Source organism: Labrus bergylta, chromosome 13, assembly GCF_963930695.1.
Source record: "Labrus bergylta chromosome 13, fLabBer1.1, whole genome shotgun sequence".
NCBI classification, from domain to species: Eukaryota; Metazoa; Chordata; class Actinopteri; order Labriformes; family Labridae; genus Labrus; species Labrus bergylta.
This window is the reverse complement of record NC_089207.1, coordinates 7,237,473-7,253,492: the sequence shown is the minus strand read 5'-3', so window position 1 is coordinate 7,253,492 and position 16,020 is coordinate 7,237,473. Positions and strand designations below refer to the sequence as shown.

General features: G+C 37.0%; 10 non-coding genes and 1 pseudogene across 10 annotated transcripts; all 11 read right to left on the bottom strand.

Moving 5' to 3' along the window:
• Positions 1-300: 300 nt before the first annotated feature.
• LOC136181903 (5S ribosomal RNA) lies at positions 301-419 on the bottom strand. Its single transcript, XR_010668219.1, has one exon. It is a non-coding gene; the product is annotated as a 5S ribosomal RNA (ribosomal RNA).
• A 1,406-nt stretch (positions 420-1,825) lies between these two features.
• LOC136181831 (5S ribosomal RNA) lies at positions 1,826-1,944 on the bottom strand. The gene has a single exon (XR_010668177.1). It is a non-coding gene; the product is annotated as a 5S ribosomal RNA (ribosomal RNA).
• A 1,400-nt stretch (positions 1,945-3,344) lies between these two features.
• Positions 3,345-3,463, bottom strand: LOC136181632 (5S ribosomal RNA). Its single transcript, XR_010667979.1, has one exon. It is a non-coding gene; the product is annotated as a 5S ribosomal RNA (ribosomal RNA).
• Positions 3,464-4,880: 1,417 nt separating this feature from the next.
• Positions 4,881-4,999, bottom strand: LOC136181466 (5S ribosomal RNA). The gene has a single exon (XR_010667813.1). It is a non-coding gene; the product is annotated as a 5S ribosomal RNA (ribosomal RNA).
• A 1,416-nt stretch (positions 5,000-6,415) lies between these two features.
• On the bottom strand, positions 6,416-6,534 carry LOC136181902 (5S ribosomal RNA). The gene has a single exon (XR_010668218.1). It is a non-coding gene; the product is annotated as a 5S ribosomal RNA (ribosomal RNA).
• A 1,405-nt stretch (positions 6,535-7,939) lies between these two features.
• On the bottom strand, positions 7,940-8,058 carry LOC136181599 (5S ribosomal RNA). The gene has a single exon (XR_010667946.1). It is a non-coding gene; the product is annotated as a 5S ribosomal RNA (ribosomal RNA).
• A 1,406-nt stretch (positions 8,059-9,464) lies between these two features.
• LOC136181465 (5S ribosomal RNA) lies at positions 9,465-9,583 on the bottom strand. Its single transcript, XR_010667812.1, has one exon. It is a non-coding gene; the product is annotated as a 5S ribosomal RNA (ribosomal RNA).
• A 1,417-nt stretch (positions 9,584-11,000) lies between these two features.
• On the bottom strand, positions 11,001-11,119 carry LOC136181901 (5S ribosomal RNA). The gene has a single exon (XR_010668217.1). It is a non-coding gene; the product is annotated as a 5S ribosomal RNA (ribosomal RNA).
• A 1,416-nt stretch (positions 11,120-12,535) lies between these two features.
• On the bottom strand, positions 12,536-12,654 carry LOC136181441 (5S ribosomal RNA). Its single transcript, XR_010667788.1, has one exon. It is a non-coding gene; the product is annotated as a 5S ribosomal RNA (ribosomal RNA).
• A 1,405-nt stretch (positions 12,655-14,059) lies between these two features.
• LOC136181900 (5S ribosomal RNA) lies at positions 14,060-14,178 on the bottom strand. The gene has a single exon (XR_010668216.1). It is a non-coding gene; the product is annotated as a 5S ribosomal RNA (ribosomal RNA).
• Positions 14,179-15,601: 1,423 nt separating this feature from the next.
• On the bottom strand, positions 15,602-15,710 carry LOC136181859 (5S ribosomal RNA; annotated as a pseudogene).
• Positions 15,711-16,020: the final 310 nt, after the last annotated feature.

Here is a 16,020-nt window from a genome sequence, read left to right as displayed (position 1 = left end):
AGTGTTGTGGGGAAGTAAAGAGTAACCTAAGTACAAGTAATTAAAATATGTTAATGCAGTAGTCCTTACGTAAGTAGGCTACATGTACTTTTTGAATGTAAAACTGAACTTTGAAAACAGCCTCCAGAGAGCGTAATATGTATTAATACTCACTGAAAACATTGATGAAAATTGCAACAAAAAAAAAGAGGACAGACTGCCAAATAAAATCATGTTTCATTTTCCACTGGCCTGTTTCTCTCAGTCCTTTCTCCACTAGTGAGGCAACAGCGCCCTCTTCTGGCTAAAGGAGGTATTAAAAGCTTACAGCACCTGGTATTCCCAGGCGGTCTCCCATCCAAGTACTAACCAGGCCCGACCCTGCTTAGCTTCCGAGATCGGACGAGATCGGGCGTGTTCAGGGTGGTATGGCCGTAAGCGAATGAACAGGTTGTTAAAGGGTTATTTATACATACTTAGGTTTAAAGTAACACCTCGCCAAAATTAGAGCAAGTGACTATGACCTAGTTGATTTTATTACTTTTCTACTCAAACGTGTGGGCCTATGGATAGACTTACACTTAATCTTACTAGATTCAGCAATACTTTGACGCTGGGAGTTAACTAAAGACTTGCAGCTTGTTTTTAAGACTTGTTTCACGACTTGCGGGCAAACTGAACGTTCAAACGTCTGATAAACACATTGAACAAACCGATTCCGTGAAGATTAACTTCCCTCTTTCAAAACTGGCCTGGTTAGTACTTGGATGGGAGACCGCCTGGGAATCCCAGGTGCTGTAAGCTTTTAATACCTGCTTCAGCCAGCAGGGGGCGCTGTAACCTCCTGCTATGCACTGCAGTTCTTTTTTTATTTGTCTATCATTGCTTCTACTTTCCTACAAAGTAGCTTACACTGAATTTTGATTGGGGATCATCTATAGCATATATAGGGACTGATTGTAATAATTATGAATTTTCATATAATTAGTAAGTGTTCCTTTGTGATTCCTAATGGAGGATTGTTTTTTTTAATGATTAGTTACAATGGAGAATGTGAGGGGATCAAATATGTATGCCCCACAGGGTTATGATTTCTACATGAAACATTGCAATGGCTGATTTATTCATTTGTCATTCAAGATTACCTCAAAACAAGTAAGTGGTGATAAAAACATAATTTCGAGTTGTCCCTTATATCTTAATCAATCACTGCTTAGGCTACTATAATAATCCTAAATCTTGTGTGCCTTAATGCAACATTTAAACTTATTTCTGCTGTTCACTGTTCACAAGTTTGCAGTATTGAAAACCTTAATAAATCCACAGTAAAAGTGACGATGCAAAATGGTCAACTTCTGAAAAATCGTCAATTGATTGATAAGTAAGCATCACTTGTTTGCAGGTTTTTTTTAAATTCAATCTTAATAGTAATCATTTATAATAATTCCTGATTTGGTGTAAATGTTTATTATTGATGTGAAAACATTTATAATGATGGTGAATATTTCCAGTTGAATCAAATGTATAATATGGCTACCAGAGTGTTGTGGGGAAGTAAAGAGTAACCTAAGTACAAGTAATTAAAATATGTTAATGCAGTAGTCCTTACGTAAGTAGGCTACATGTACTTTTTGAATGTAAAACTGAACTTTGAAAACAGCCTCCAGAGAGCGTAATATGTATTAATACTCACTGAAAACATTGATGAAAATTGCAACAACAAAAAAAAAAGAGAGGACAGACTGCCAAATAAAATCATGTTTCATTTTCCACTGGCCTGTTTCTCTCAGTCCTTTCTCCACTAGTGAGGCAACAGCGCCCTCTTCTGGCTAAAAGAGGTATTAAAAGCTTACAGCACCTGGTATTCCCAGGCGGTCTCCCATCCAAGTACTAACCAGGCCCGACCCTACTTAGCTTCCGAGATCGGACGAGATTGGGCGTGTTCAGGGTGGTATGGCCGTAAGTGAATGAACAGGTTGTTAAAGGGTTATTTATACATACTTAGGTTTAAAGTAACACCTCGCCAAAATTAGAGCAAGTGACTATGACCTAGTTGATTTTATTACTTTTCTACTCAAACGTGTGGGCCTATGGATAGACTTACACTTAATCTTACTAGATTCAGCAATACTTTGACGCTGGGAGTTAACTAAAGACTTGCAGCTTGTTTTTAAGACTTGTTTCACGACTTGCGGGCAAACTGAACGTTCAAACGTCTGATAAACACATTGAACAAACCGATTCCGTGAAGATTAACTTCCCTCTTTCAAAACTGGCCTGGTTAGTACTTGGATGGGAGACCGCCTGGGAATCCCAGGTGCTGTAAGCTTTTAATACCTGCTTCAGCCAGCAGGGGGCGCTGTAACCTCCTGCTATGCACTGCAGTTCTTTTTTTATTTGTCTATCATTGCTTCTACTTTCCTACAAAGTAGCTTACACTGAATTTTGATTGGGGATCATCTATAGCATATATAGGGACTGATTGTAATAATTATGAATTTTCATATAATTAGTAAGTGTTCCTTTGTGATTCCTAATGGAGGATTGTTTTTTTTAATGATTAGTTACAATGGAGAATGTGAGGGGATCAAATATGTATGCCCCACAGGGTTATGATTTCTACATGAAACATTGCAATGGCTGATTTATTCATTTGTCATTCAAGATTACCTCAAAACAAGTAAGTGGTGATAAAAACATAATTTCGAGTTGTCCCTTATATCTTAATCAATCACTGCTTAGGCTACTATAATAATCCTAAATCTTGTGTGCCTTAATGCAACATTTAAACTTATTTCTGCTGTTCACTGTTCACAAGTTTGCAGTATTGAAAACCTTAATAAATCCACAGTAAAAGTGACGATGCAAAATGGTCAACTTCTGAAAAATCGTCAATTGATTGATAAGTAAGCATCACTTGTTTGCAGGTTTTTTTTAAATTCAATCTTAATAGTAATCATTTATAATAATTCCTGATTTGGTGTAAATGTTTATTATTGATGTGAAAACATTTATAATGATGGTGAATATTTCCAGTTGAATCAAATGTATAATATGGCTACCAGAGTGTTGTGGGGAAGTAAAGAGTAACCTAAGTACAAGTAATTAAAATATGTTAATGCAGTAGTCCTTACTTAAGTAGGCTACATGTACTTTTTGAATGTAAAACTGAACTTTGAAAACAGCCTCCAGAGAGCGTAATATGTATTAATACTCACTGAAAACATTGATGAAAATTGCAACAAAAAAAAAGAGGACAGACTGCCAAATAAAATCATGTTTCATTTTCCACTGGCCTGTTTCTCTCAGTCCTTTCTCCACTAGTGAGGCAACAGCGCCCTCTTCTGGCTAAAGGAGGTATTAAAAGCTTACAGCACCTGGTATTCCCAGGCGGTCTCCCATCCAAGTACTAACCAGGCCTGACCCTGCTTAGCTTCCGAGATCGGACGAGATCGGGCGTGTTCAGGGTGGTATGGCCGTAAGCGAATGAACAGGTTGTTAAAGGGTTATTTATACATACTTAGGTTTAAAGTAACACCTCGCCAAAATTAGAGCAAGTGACTATGACCTAGTTGATTTTATTACTTTTCTACTCAAACGTGTGGGCCTATGGATAGACTTACACTTAATCTTACTAGATTCAGCAATACTTTGACGCTGGGAGTTAACTAAAGACTTGCAGCTTGTTTTTAAGACTTGTTTCACGACTTGCGGGCAAACTGAACGTTCAAACGTCTGATAAACACATTGAACAAACCGATTCCGTGAAGATTAACTTCCCTCTTTCAAAACTGGCCTGGTTAGTACTTGGATGGGAGACCGCCTGGGAATCCCAGGTGCTGTAAGCTTTTAATACCTGCTTCAGCCAGCAGGGGGCGCTGTAACCTCCTGCTATGCACTGCAGTTCTTTTTTTATTTGTCTATCATTGCTTCTACTTTCCTACAAAGTAGCTTACACTGAATTTTGATTGGGGATCATCTATAGCATATATAGGGACTGATTGTAATAATTATGAATTTTCATATAATTAGTAAGTGTTCCTTTGTGATTCCTAATGGAGGATTGTTTTTTTTAATGATTAGTTACAATGGAGAATGTGAGGGGATCAAATATGTATGCCCCACAGGGTTATGATTTCTACATGAAACATTGCAATGGCTGATTTATTCATTTGTCATTCAAGATTACCTCAAAACAAGTAAGTGGTGATAAAAACATAATTTCGAGTTGTCCCTTATATCTTAATCAATCACTGCTTAGGCTACTATAATAATCCTAAATCTTGTGTGCCTTAATGCAACATTTAAACTTATTTCTGCTGTTCACTGTTCACAAGTTTGCAGTATTGAAAACCTTAATAAATCCACAGTAAAAGTGACGATGCAAAATGGTCAACTTCTGAAAAATCGTCAATTGATTCTGAAAAAATATTGATTGATAAGTAAGCATCACTTGTTTGCAGGTTTTTTTTAAATTCAATCTTAATAGTAATCATTTATAATAATTCCTGATTTGGTGTAAATGTTTATTATTGATGTGAAAACATTTATAATGATGGTGAATATTTCCAGTTGAATCAAATGTATAATATGGCTACCAGAGTGTTGTGGGGAAGTAAAGAGTAACCTAAGTACAAGTAATTAAAATATGTTAATGCAGTAGTCCTTACGTAAGTAGGCTACATGTACTTTTTGAATGTAAAACTGAACTTTGAAAACAGCCTCCAGAGAGCGTAATATGTATTAATACTCACTGAAAACATTGATGAAAATTGCAACAACAAAAAAGAGGACAGACTGCCAAATAAAATCATGTTTCATTTTCCACTGGCCTGTTTCTCTCAGTCCTTTCTCCACTAGTGAGGCAACAGCGCCCTCTTCTGGCTAAAGGAGGTATTAAAAGCTTACAGCACCTGGTATTCCCAGGCGGTCTCCCATCCAAGTACTAACCAGGCCCGACCCTGCTTAGCTTCCGAGATCGGACGAGATCGGGCGTGTTCAGGGTGGTATGGCCGTAAGTGAATGAACAGGTTGTTAAAGGGTTATTTATACATACTTAGGTTTAACGTAACACCTCGCCAAAATTAGAGCAAGTGACTATGACCTAGTTGATTTTATTACTTTTCTACTCAAACGTGTGGGCCTATGGATAGACTTACACTTAATCTTACTAGATTCAGCAATACTTTGACGCTGGGAGTTAACTAAAGACTTGCAGCTTGTTTTTAAGACTTGTTTCACGACTTGCGGGCAAACTGAACGTTCAAACGTCTGATAAACACATTGAACAAACCGATTCCGTGAAGATTAACTTCCCTCTTTCAAAACTGGCCTGGTTAGTACTTGGATGGGAGACCGCCTGGGAATCCCAGGTGCTGTAAGCTTTTAATACCTGCTTCAGCCAGCAGGGGGCGCTGTAACCTCCTGCTATGCACTGCAGTTCTTTTTTTATTTGTCTATCATTGCTTCTACTTTCCTACAAAGTAGCTTACACTGAATTTTGATTGGGGATCATCTATAGCATATATAGGGACTGATTGTAATAATTATGAATTTTCATATAATTAGTAAGTGTTCCTTTGTGATTCCTAATGGAGGATTGTTTTTTTAATGATTAGTTACAATGGAGAATGTGAGGGGATCAAATATGTATGCCCCACAGGGTTATGATTTCTACATGAAACATTGCAATGGCTGATTTATTCATTTGTCATTCAAGATTACCTCAAAACAAGTAAGTGGTGATAAAAACATAATTTCGAGTTGTCCCTTGTATCTTAATCAATCACTGCTTAGGCTACTATAATAATCCTAAATCTTGTGTGCCTTAATGCAACATTTAAACTTATTTCTGCTGTTCACTGTTCACAAGTTTGCAGTATTGAAAACCTTAATAAATCCACAGTAAAAGTGACGATGCAAAATGGTCAACTTCTGAAAAATCGTCAATTGATTCTGAAAAAATATTGATTGATAAGTAAGCATCACTTGTTTGCAGGTTTTTTTTAAATTCAATCTTAATAGTAATCATTTATAATAATTCCTGATTTGGTGTAAATGTTTATTATTGATGTGAAAACATTTATAATGATGGTGAATATTTCCAGTTGAATCAAATGTATAATATGGCTACCAGAGTGTTGTGGGGAAGTAAAGAGTAACCTAAGTACAAGTAATTAAAATATGTTAATGCAGTAGTCCTTACGTAAGTAGGCTACATGTACTTTTTGAATGTAAAACTGAACTTTGAAAACAGCCTCCAGAGAGCGTAATATGTATTAATACTCACTGAAAACATTGATGAAAATTGCAACAAAAAAAAAGAGGACAGACTGCCAAATAAAATCATGTTTCATTTTCCACTGGCCTGTTTCTCTCAGTCCTTTCTCCACTAGTGAGGCAACAGCGCCCTCTTCTGGCTAAAGGAGGTATTAAAAGCTTACAGCACCTGGTATTCCCAGGCGGTCTCCCATCCAAGTACTAACCAGGCCCGACCCTGCTTAGCTTCCGAGATCGGACGAGATCGGGCGTGTTCAGGGTGGTATGGCCGTAAGCGAATGAACAGGTTGTTAAAGGGTTATTTATACATACTTAGGTTTAAAGTAACACCTCGCCAAAATTAGAGCAAGTGACTATGACCTAGTTGATTTTATTACTTTTCTACTCAAACGTGTGGGCCTATGGATAGACTTACACTTAATCTTACTAGATTCAGCAATACTTTGACGCTGGGAGTTAACTAAAGACTTGCAGCTTGTTTTTAAGACTTGTTTCACGACTTGCGGGCAAACTGAACGTTCAAACGTCTGATAAACACATTGAACAAACCGATTCCGTGAAGATTAACTTCCCTCTTTCAAAACTGGCCTGGTTAGTACTTGGATGGGAGACCGCCTGGGAATCCCAGGTGCTGTAAGCTTTTAATACCTGCTTCAGCCAGCAGGGGGCGCTGTAACCTCCTGCTATGCACTGCAGTTCTTTTTTTATTTGTCTATCATTGCTTCTACTTTCCTACAAAGTAGCTTACACTGAATTTTGATTGGGGATCATCTATAGCATATATAGGGACTGATTGTAATAATTATGAATTTTCATATAATTAGTAAGTGTTCCTTTGTGATTCCTAATGGAGGATTGTTTTTTTAATGATTAGTTACAATGGAGAATGTGAGGGGATCAAATATGTATGCCCCACAGGGTTATGATTTCTACATGAAACATTGCAATGGCTGATTTATTCATTTGTCATTCAAGATTACCTCAAAACAAGTAAGTGGTGATAAAAACATAATTTCGAGTTGTCCCTTGTATCTTAATCAATCACTGCTTAGGCTACTATAATAATCCTAAATCTTGTGTGCCTTAATGCAACATTTAAACTTATTTCTGCTGTTCACTGTTCACAAGTTTGCAGGATTGAAAACCTTAATAAATCCACAGTAAAAGTGACGATGCGAAATGGTCAACTTCTGAAAAATCGTCAATTGATTGATAAGTAAGCATCACTTGTTTGCAGGTTTTTTTTAAATTCAATCTTAATAGTAATCATTTATAATAATTCCTGATTTGGTGTAAATGTTTATTATTGATGTGAAAACATTTATAATGATGGTGAATATTTCCAGTTGAATCAAATGTATAATATGGCTACCAGAGTGTTGTGGGGAAGTAAAGAGTAACCTAAGTACAAGTAATTAAAATATGTTAATGCAGTAGTCCTTACGTAAGTAGGCTACATGTACTTTTTGAATGTAAAACTGAACTTTGAAAACAGCCTCCAGAGAGCGTAATATGTATTAATACTCACTGAAAACATTGATGAAAATTGCAACAACAAAAAAAAAAGAGAGGACAGACTGCCAAATAAAATCATGTTTCATTTTCCACTGGCCTGTTTCTCTCAGTCCTTTCTCCACTAGTGAGGCAACAGCGCCCTCTTCTGGCTAAAAGAGGTATTAAAAGCTTACAGCACCTGGTATTCCAAGGCGGTCTCCCATCCAAGTACTAACCAGGCCCGACCCTGCTTAGCTTCCGAGATCAGACGAGATCGGGCGTGTTCAGGGTGGTATGGCCGTAAGCGAATGAACAGGTTGTTAAAGGGTTATTTATACATACTTAGGTTTAAAGTAACACCTCGCCAAAATTAGAGCAAGTGACTATGACCTAGTTGATTTTATTACTTTTCTACTCAAACGTGTGGGCCTATGGATAGACTTACACTTAATCTTACTAGATTCAGCAATACTTTGACGCTGGGAGTTAACTAAAGACTTGCAGCTTGTTTTTAAGACTTGTTTCACGACTTGCGGGCAAACTGAACGTTCAAACGTCTGATAAACACATTGAACAAACCGATTCCGTGAAGATTAACTTCCCTCTTTCAAAACTGGCCTGGTTAGTACTTGGATGGGAGACCGCCTGGGAATCCCAGGTGCTGTAAGCTTTTAATACCTGCTTCAGCCAGCAGGGGGCGCTGTAACCTCCTGCTATGCACTGCAGTTCTTTTTTTATTTGTCTATCATTGCTTCTACTTTCCTACAAAGTAGCTTACACTGAATTTTGATTGGGGATCATCTATAGCATATATAGGGACTGATTGTAATAATTATGAATTTTCATATAATTAGTAAGTGTTCCTTTGTGATTCCTAATGGAGGATTGTTTTTTTTAATGATTAGTTACAATGGAGAATGTGAGGGGATCAAATATGTATGCCCCACAGGGTTATGATTTCTACATGAAACATTGCAATGGCTGATTTATTCATTTGTCATTCAAGATTACCTCAAAACAAGTAAGTGGTGATAAAAACATAATTTCGAGTTGTCCCTTATATCTTAATCAATCACTGCTTAGGCTACTATAATAATCTTAAATCTTGTGTGCCTTAATGCAACATTTAAACTTATTTCTGCTGTTCACTGTTCACAAGTTTGCAGTATTGAAAACCTTAATAAATCCACAGTAAAAGTGACGATGCAAAATGGTCAACTTCTGAAAAATCGTCAATTGATTGATAAGTAAGCATCACTTGTTTGCAGGTTTTTTTAAAATTCAATCTTAATAGTAATCATTTATAATAATTCCTGATTTGGTGTAAATGTTTATTATTGATGTGAAAACATTTATAATGATGGTGAATATTTCCAGTTGAATCAAATGTATAATATGGCTACCAGAGTGTTGTGGGGAAGTAAAGAGTAACCTAAGTACAAGTAATTAAAATATGTTAATGCAGTAGTCCTTACTTAAGTAGGCTACATGTACTTTTTGAATGTAAAACTGAACTTTGAAAACAGCCTCCAGAGAGCGTAATATGTATTAATACTCACTGAAAACATTGATGAAAATTGCAACAACAAAAAAAAAAGAGAGGACAGACTGCCAAATAAAATCATGTTTCATTTTCCACTGGCCTGTTTCTCTCAGTCCTTTCTCCACTAGTGAGGCAACAGCGCCCTCTTCTGGCTAAAGGAGGTATTAAAAGCTTACAGCACCTGGTATTCCCAGGCGGTCTCCCATCCAAGTACTAACCAGGCCCGACCCTGCTTAGCTTCCGAGATCGGACGAGATCGGGCGTGTTCAGGGTGGTATGGCCGTAAGTGAATAAACAGGTTGTTAAAGGGTGATTTATACATACTTAGGTTTAAAGTAACAGCTCGCCAAAATTAGAGCAAGTGACTATGACCTAGTTGATTTTATTACTTTTCTACTCAAACGTGTGGGCCTATGGATAGACTTACACTTAATCTTACTAGATTCAGCAATACTTTGACGCTGGGAGTTAACTAAAGACTTGCAGCTTGTTTTTAAGACTTGTTTCACGACTTGCGGGCAAACTGAACGTTCAAACGTCTGATAAACACATTGAACAAACCGATTCCGTGAAGATTAACTTCCCTCTTTCAAAACTGGCCTGGTTAGTACTTGGATGGGAGACCGCCTGGGAATCCCAGGTGCTGTAAGCTTTTAATACCTGCTTCAGCCAGCAGGGGGCGCTGTAACCTCCTGCTATGCACTGCAGTTCTTTTTTTATTTGTCTATCATTGCTTCTACTTTCCTACAAAGTAGCTTACACTGAATTTTGATTGGGGATCATCTATAGCATATATAGGGACTGATTGTAATAATTATGAATTTTCATATAATTAGTAAGTGTTCCTTTGTGATTCCTAATGGAGGATTGTTTTTTTTAATGATTAGTTACAATGGAGAATGTGAGGGGATCAAATATGTATGCCCCACAGGGTTATGATTTCTACATGAAACATTGCAATGGCTGATTTATTCATTTGTCATTCAAGATTACCTCAAAACAAGTAAGTGGTGATAAAAACATAATTTCGAGTTGTCCCTTATATCTTAATCAATCACTGCTTAGGCTACTATAATAATCCTAAATCTTGTGTGCCTTAATGCAACATTTAAACTTATTTCTGCTGTTCACTGTTCACAAGTTTGCAGTATTGAAAACCTTAATAAATCCACAGTAAAAGTGACGATGCAAAATGGTCAACTTCTGAAAAATCGTCAATTGATTCTGAAAAAATATTGATTGATAAGTAAGCATCACTTGTTTGCAGGTTTTTTTTAAATTCAATCTTAATAGTAATCATTTATAATAATTCCTGATTTGGTGTAAATGTTTATTATTGATGTGAAAACATTTATAATGATGGTGAATATTTCCAGTTGAATCAAATGTATAATATGGCTACCAGAGTGTTGTGGGGAAGTAAAGAGTAACCTAAGTACAAGTAATTAAAATATGTTAATGCAGTAGTCCTTACGTAAGTAGGCTACATGTACTTTTTGAATGTAAAACTGAACTTTGAAAACAGCCTCCAGAGAGCGTAATATGTATTAATACTCACTGAAAACATTGATGAAAATTGCAACAAAAAAAAAGAGGACAGACTGCCAAATAAAATCATGTTTCATTTTCCACTGGCCTGTTTCTCTCAGTCCTTTCTCCACTAGTGAGGCAACAGCGCCCTCTTCTGGCTAAAGGAGGTATTAAAAGCTTACAGCACCTGGTATTCCCAGGCGGTCTCCCATCCAAGTACTAACCAGGCCCGACCCTGCTTAGCTTCCGAGATCGGACGAGATCGGGCGTGTTCAGGGTGGTATGGCCGTAAGCGAATGAACAGGTTGTTAAAGGGTTATTTATACATACTTAGGTTTAACGTAACACCTCGCCAAAATTAGAGCAAGTGACTATGACCTAGTTGATTTTATTACTTTTCTACTCAAACGTGTGGGCCTATGGATAGACTTACACTTAATCTTACTAGATTCAGCAATACTTTGACGCTGGGAGTTAACTAAAGACTTGCAGCTTGTTTTTAAGACTTGTTTCACGACTTGCGGGCAAACTGAACGTTCAAACGTCTGATAAACACATTGAACAAACCGATTCCGTGAAGATTAACTTCCCTCTTTCAAAACTGGCCTGGTTAGTACTTGGATGGGAGACCGCCTGGGAATCCCAGGTGCTGTAAGCTTTTAATACCTGCTTCAGCCAGCAGGGGGCGCTGTAACCTCCTGCTATGCACTGCAGTTCTTTTTTTATTTGTCTATCATTGCTTCTACTTTCCTACAAAGTAGCTTACACTGAATTTTGATTGGGGATCATCTATAGCATATATAGGGACTGATTGTAATAATTATGAATTTTCATATAATTAGTAAGTGTTCCTTTGTGATTCCTAATGGAGGATTGTTTTTTTAATGATTAGTTACAATGGAGAATGTGAGGGGATCAAATATGTATGCCCCACAGGGTTATGATTTCTACATGAAACATTGCAATGGCTGATTTATTCATTTGTCATTCAAGATTACCTCAAAACAAGTAAGTGGTGATAAAAACATAATTTCGAGTTGTCCCTTGTATCTTAATCAATCACTGCTTAGGCTACTATAATAATCCTAAATCTTGTGTGCCTTAATGCAACATTTAAACTTATTTCTGCTGTTCACTGTTCACAAGTTTGCAGTATTGAAAACCTTAATAAATCCACAGTAAAAGTGACGATGCAAAATGGTCAACTTCTGAAAAATCGTCAATTGATTCTGAAAAAATATTGATTGATAAGTAAGCATCACTTGTTTGCAGGTTTTTTTTAAATTCAATCTTAATAGTAATCATTTATAATAATTCCTGATTTGGTGTAAATGTTTATTATTGATGTGAAAACATTTATAATGATGGTGAATATTTCCAGTTGAATCAAATGTATAATATGGCTACCAGAGTGTTGTGGGGAAGTAAAGAGTAACCTAAGTACAAGTAATTAAAATATGTTAATGCAGTAGTCCTTACGTAAGTAGGCTACATGTACTTTTTGAATGTAAAACTGAACTTTGAAAACAGCCTCCAGAGAGCGTAATATGTATTAATACTCACTGAAAACATTGATGAAAATTGCAACAAAAAAAAAGAGGACAGACTGCCAAATAAAATCATGTTTCATTTTCCACTGGCCTGTTTCTCTCAGTCCTTTCTCCACTAGTGAGGCAACAGCGCCCTCTTCTGGCTAAAGGAGGTATTAAAAGCTTACAGCACCTGGTATTCCCAGGCGGTGTCCCATCCAAGTACTAACCAGGCCCGACCCTGCTTAGCTTCCGAGATCGGACGAGATCGGGCGTGTTCAGGGTGGTATGGCCGTAAGCGAATGAACAGGTTGTTAAAGGGTTATTTATACATACTTAGGTTTAAAGTAACACCTCGCCAAAATTAGAGCAAGTGACTATGACCTAGTTGATTTTATTACTTTTCTACTCAAACGTGTGGGCCTATGGATAGACTTACACTTAATCTTACTAGATTCAGCAATACTTTGACGCTGGGAGTTAACTAAAGACTTGCAGCTTGTTTTTAAGACTTGTTTCACGACTTGCGGGCAAACTGAACGTTCAAACGTCTGATAAACACATTGAACAAACCGATTCCGTGAAGATTAACTTCCCTCTTTCAAAACTGGCCTGGTTAGTACTTGGATGGGAGACCGCCTGGGAATCCCAGGTGCTGTAAGCTTTCAATACCTGCTTCAGCCAGCAGGGGGCGCTGTAACCTCCTGCTATGCACTGCAGTTCTTTTTTTATTTGTCTATCATTGCTTCTACTTTCCTACAAAGTAGCTTACACTGAATTTTGATTGGGGATCATCTATAGCATATATAGGGACTGATTGTAATAATTATGAATTTTCATATAATTAGTAAGTGTTCCTTTGTGATTCCTAATGGAGGATTGTTTTTTTAATGATTAGTTACAATGGAGAATGTGAGGGGATCAAATATGTATGCCCCACAGGGTTATGATTTCTACATGAAACATTGCAATGGCTGATTTATTCATTTGTCATTCAAGATTACCTCAAAACAAGTAAGTGGTGATAAAAACATAATTTCGAGTTGTCCCTTGTATCTTAATCAATCACTGCTTAGGCTACTATAATAATCCTAAATCTTGTGTGCCTTAATGCAACATTTAAACTTATTTCTGCTGTTCACTGTTCACAAGTTTGCAGGATTGAAAACCTTAATAAATCCACAGTAAAAGTGACGATGCGAAATGGTCAACTTCTGAAAAATCGTCAATTGATTGATAAGTAAGCATCACTTGTTTGCAGGTTTTTTTTAAATTCAATCTTAATAGTAATCATTTATAATAATTCCTGATTTGGTGTAAATGTTTATTATTGATGTGAAAACATTTATAATGATGGTGAATATTTCCAGTTGAATCAAATGTATAATATGGCTACCAGAGTGTTGTGGGGAAGTAAAGAGTAACCTAAGTACAAGTAATTAAAATATGTTAATGCAGTAGTCCTTACGTAAGTAGGCTACATGTACTTTTTGAATGTAAAACTGAACTTTGAAAACAGCCTCCAGAGAGCGTAATATGTATTAATACTCACTGAAAACATTGATGAAAATTGCAACAACAAAAAAAAAAGAGAGGACAGACTGCCAAATAAAATCATGTTTCATTTTCCACTGGCCTGTTTCTCTCAGTCCTTTCTCCACTAGTGAGGCAACAGCGCCCTCTTCTGGCTAAAAGAGGTATTAAAAGCTTACAGCACCTGGTATTCCCAGGCGGTCTCCCATCCAAGTACTAACCAGGCCCGACCCTGCTTAGCTTCCGAGATCGGACGAGATCGGGCGTGTTCAGGGTGGTATGGCCGTAAGCGAATGAACAGGTTGTTAAAGGGTTATTTATACATACTTAGGTTTAAAGTAACACCTCGCCAAAATTAGAGCAAGTGACTATGACCTAGTTGATTTTATTACTTTTCTACTCAAACGTGTGGGCCTATGGATAGACTTACACTTAATCTTACTAGATTCAGCAATACTTTGACGCTGGGAGTTAACTAAAGACTTGCAGCTTGTTTTTAAGACTTGTTTCACGACTTGCGGGCAAACTGAACGTTCAAACGTCTGATAAACACATTGAACAAACCGATTCCGTGAAGATTAACTTCCCTCTTTCAAAACTGGCCTGGTTAGTACTTGGATGGGAGACCGCCTGGGAATCCCAGGTGCTGTAAGCTTTTAATACCTGCTTCAGCCAGCAGGGGGCGCTGTAACCTCCTGCTATGCACTGCAGTTCTTTTTTTATTTGTCTATCATTGCTTCTACTTTCCTACAAAGTAGCTTACACTGAATTTTGATTGGGGATCATCTATAGCATATATAGGGACTGATTGTAATAATTATGAATTTTCATATAATTAGTAAGTGTTCCTTTGTGATTCCTAATGGAGGATTGTTTTTTTTAATGATTAGTTACAATGGAGAATGTGAGGGGATCAAATATGTATGCCCCACAGGGTTATGATTTCTACATGAAACATTGCAATGGCTGATTTATTCATTTGTCATTCAAGATTACCTCAAAACAAGTAAGTGGTGATAAAAACATAATTTCGAGTTGTCCCTTATATCTTAATCAATCACTGCTTAGGCTACTATAATAATCCTAAATCTTGTGTGCCTTAATGCAACATTTAAACTTATTTCTGCTGTTCACTGTTCACAAGTTTGCAGTATTGAAAACCTTAATAAATCCACAGTAAAAGTGACGATGCAAAATGGTCAACTTCTGAAAAATCGTCAATTGATTCTGAAAAAATATTGATTGATAAGTAAGCATCACTTGTTTGCAGGTTTTTTTTAAATTCAATCTTAATAGTAATCATTTATAATAATTCCTGATTTGGTGTAAATGTTTATTATTGATGTGAAAACATTTATAATGATGGTGAATATTTCCAGTTGAATCAAATGTATAATATGGCTACCAGAGTGTTGTGGGGAAGTAAAGAGTAACCTAAGTACAAGTAATTAAAATATGTTAATGCAGTAGTCCTTACTTAAGTAGGCTACATGTACTTTTTGAATGTAAAACTGAACTTTGAAAACAGCCTCCAGAGAGCGTAATATGTATTAATACTCACTGAAAACATTGATGAAAATTGCAACAACAAAAAAAAAAGAGAGGACAGACTGCCAAATAAAATCATGTTTCATTTTCCACTGGCCTGTTTCTCTCAGTCCTTTCTCCACTAGTGAGGCAACAGCGCCCTCTTCTGGCTAAAGGAGGTATTAAAAGCTTACAGCACCTGGTATTCCCAGGCGGTCTCCCATCCAAGTACTAACCAGGCCCGACCCTGCTTAGCTTCCGAGATCGGACGTGTTCAGGGTGGTATGGCCGTAAGCGAATGAACAGGTTGTTAAAGGGTTATTTATACATACTTAGGTTTAAAGTAACACCTCGCCAAAATTAGAGCAAGTGACTATGACCTAGTTGATTTTATTACTTTTCTACTCAAACGTGTGGGCCTATGGATAGACTTACACTTAATCTTACTAGATTCAGCAATACTTTGACGCTGGGAGTTAACTAAAGACTTGCAGCTTGTTTTTAAGACTTGTTTCACGACTTGCGGGCAAACTGAACGTTCAAACGTCTGATAAACACATTGAACAAACCGATTCCGTGAAGATTAACTTCCCTCTTTCAAAACTG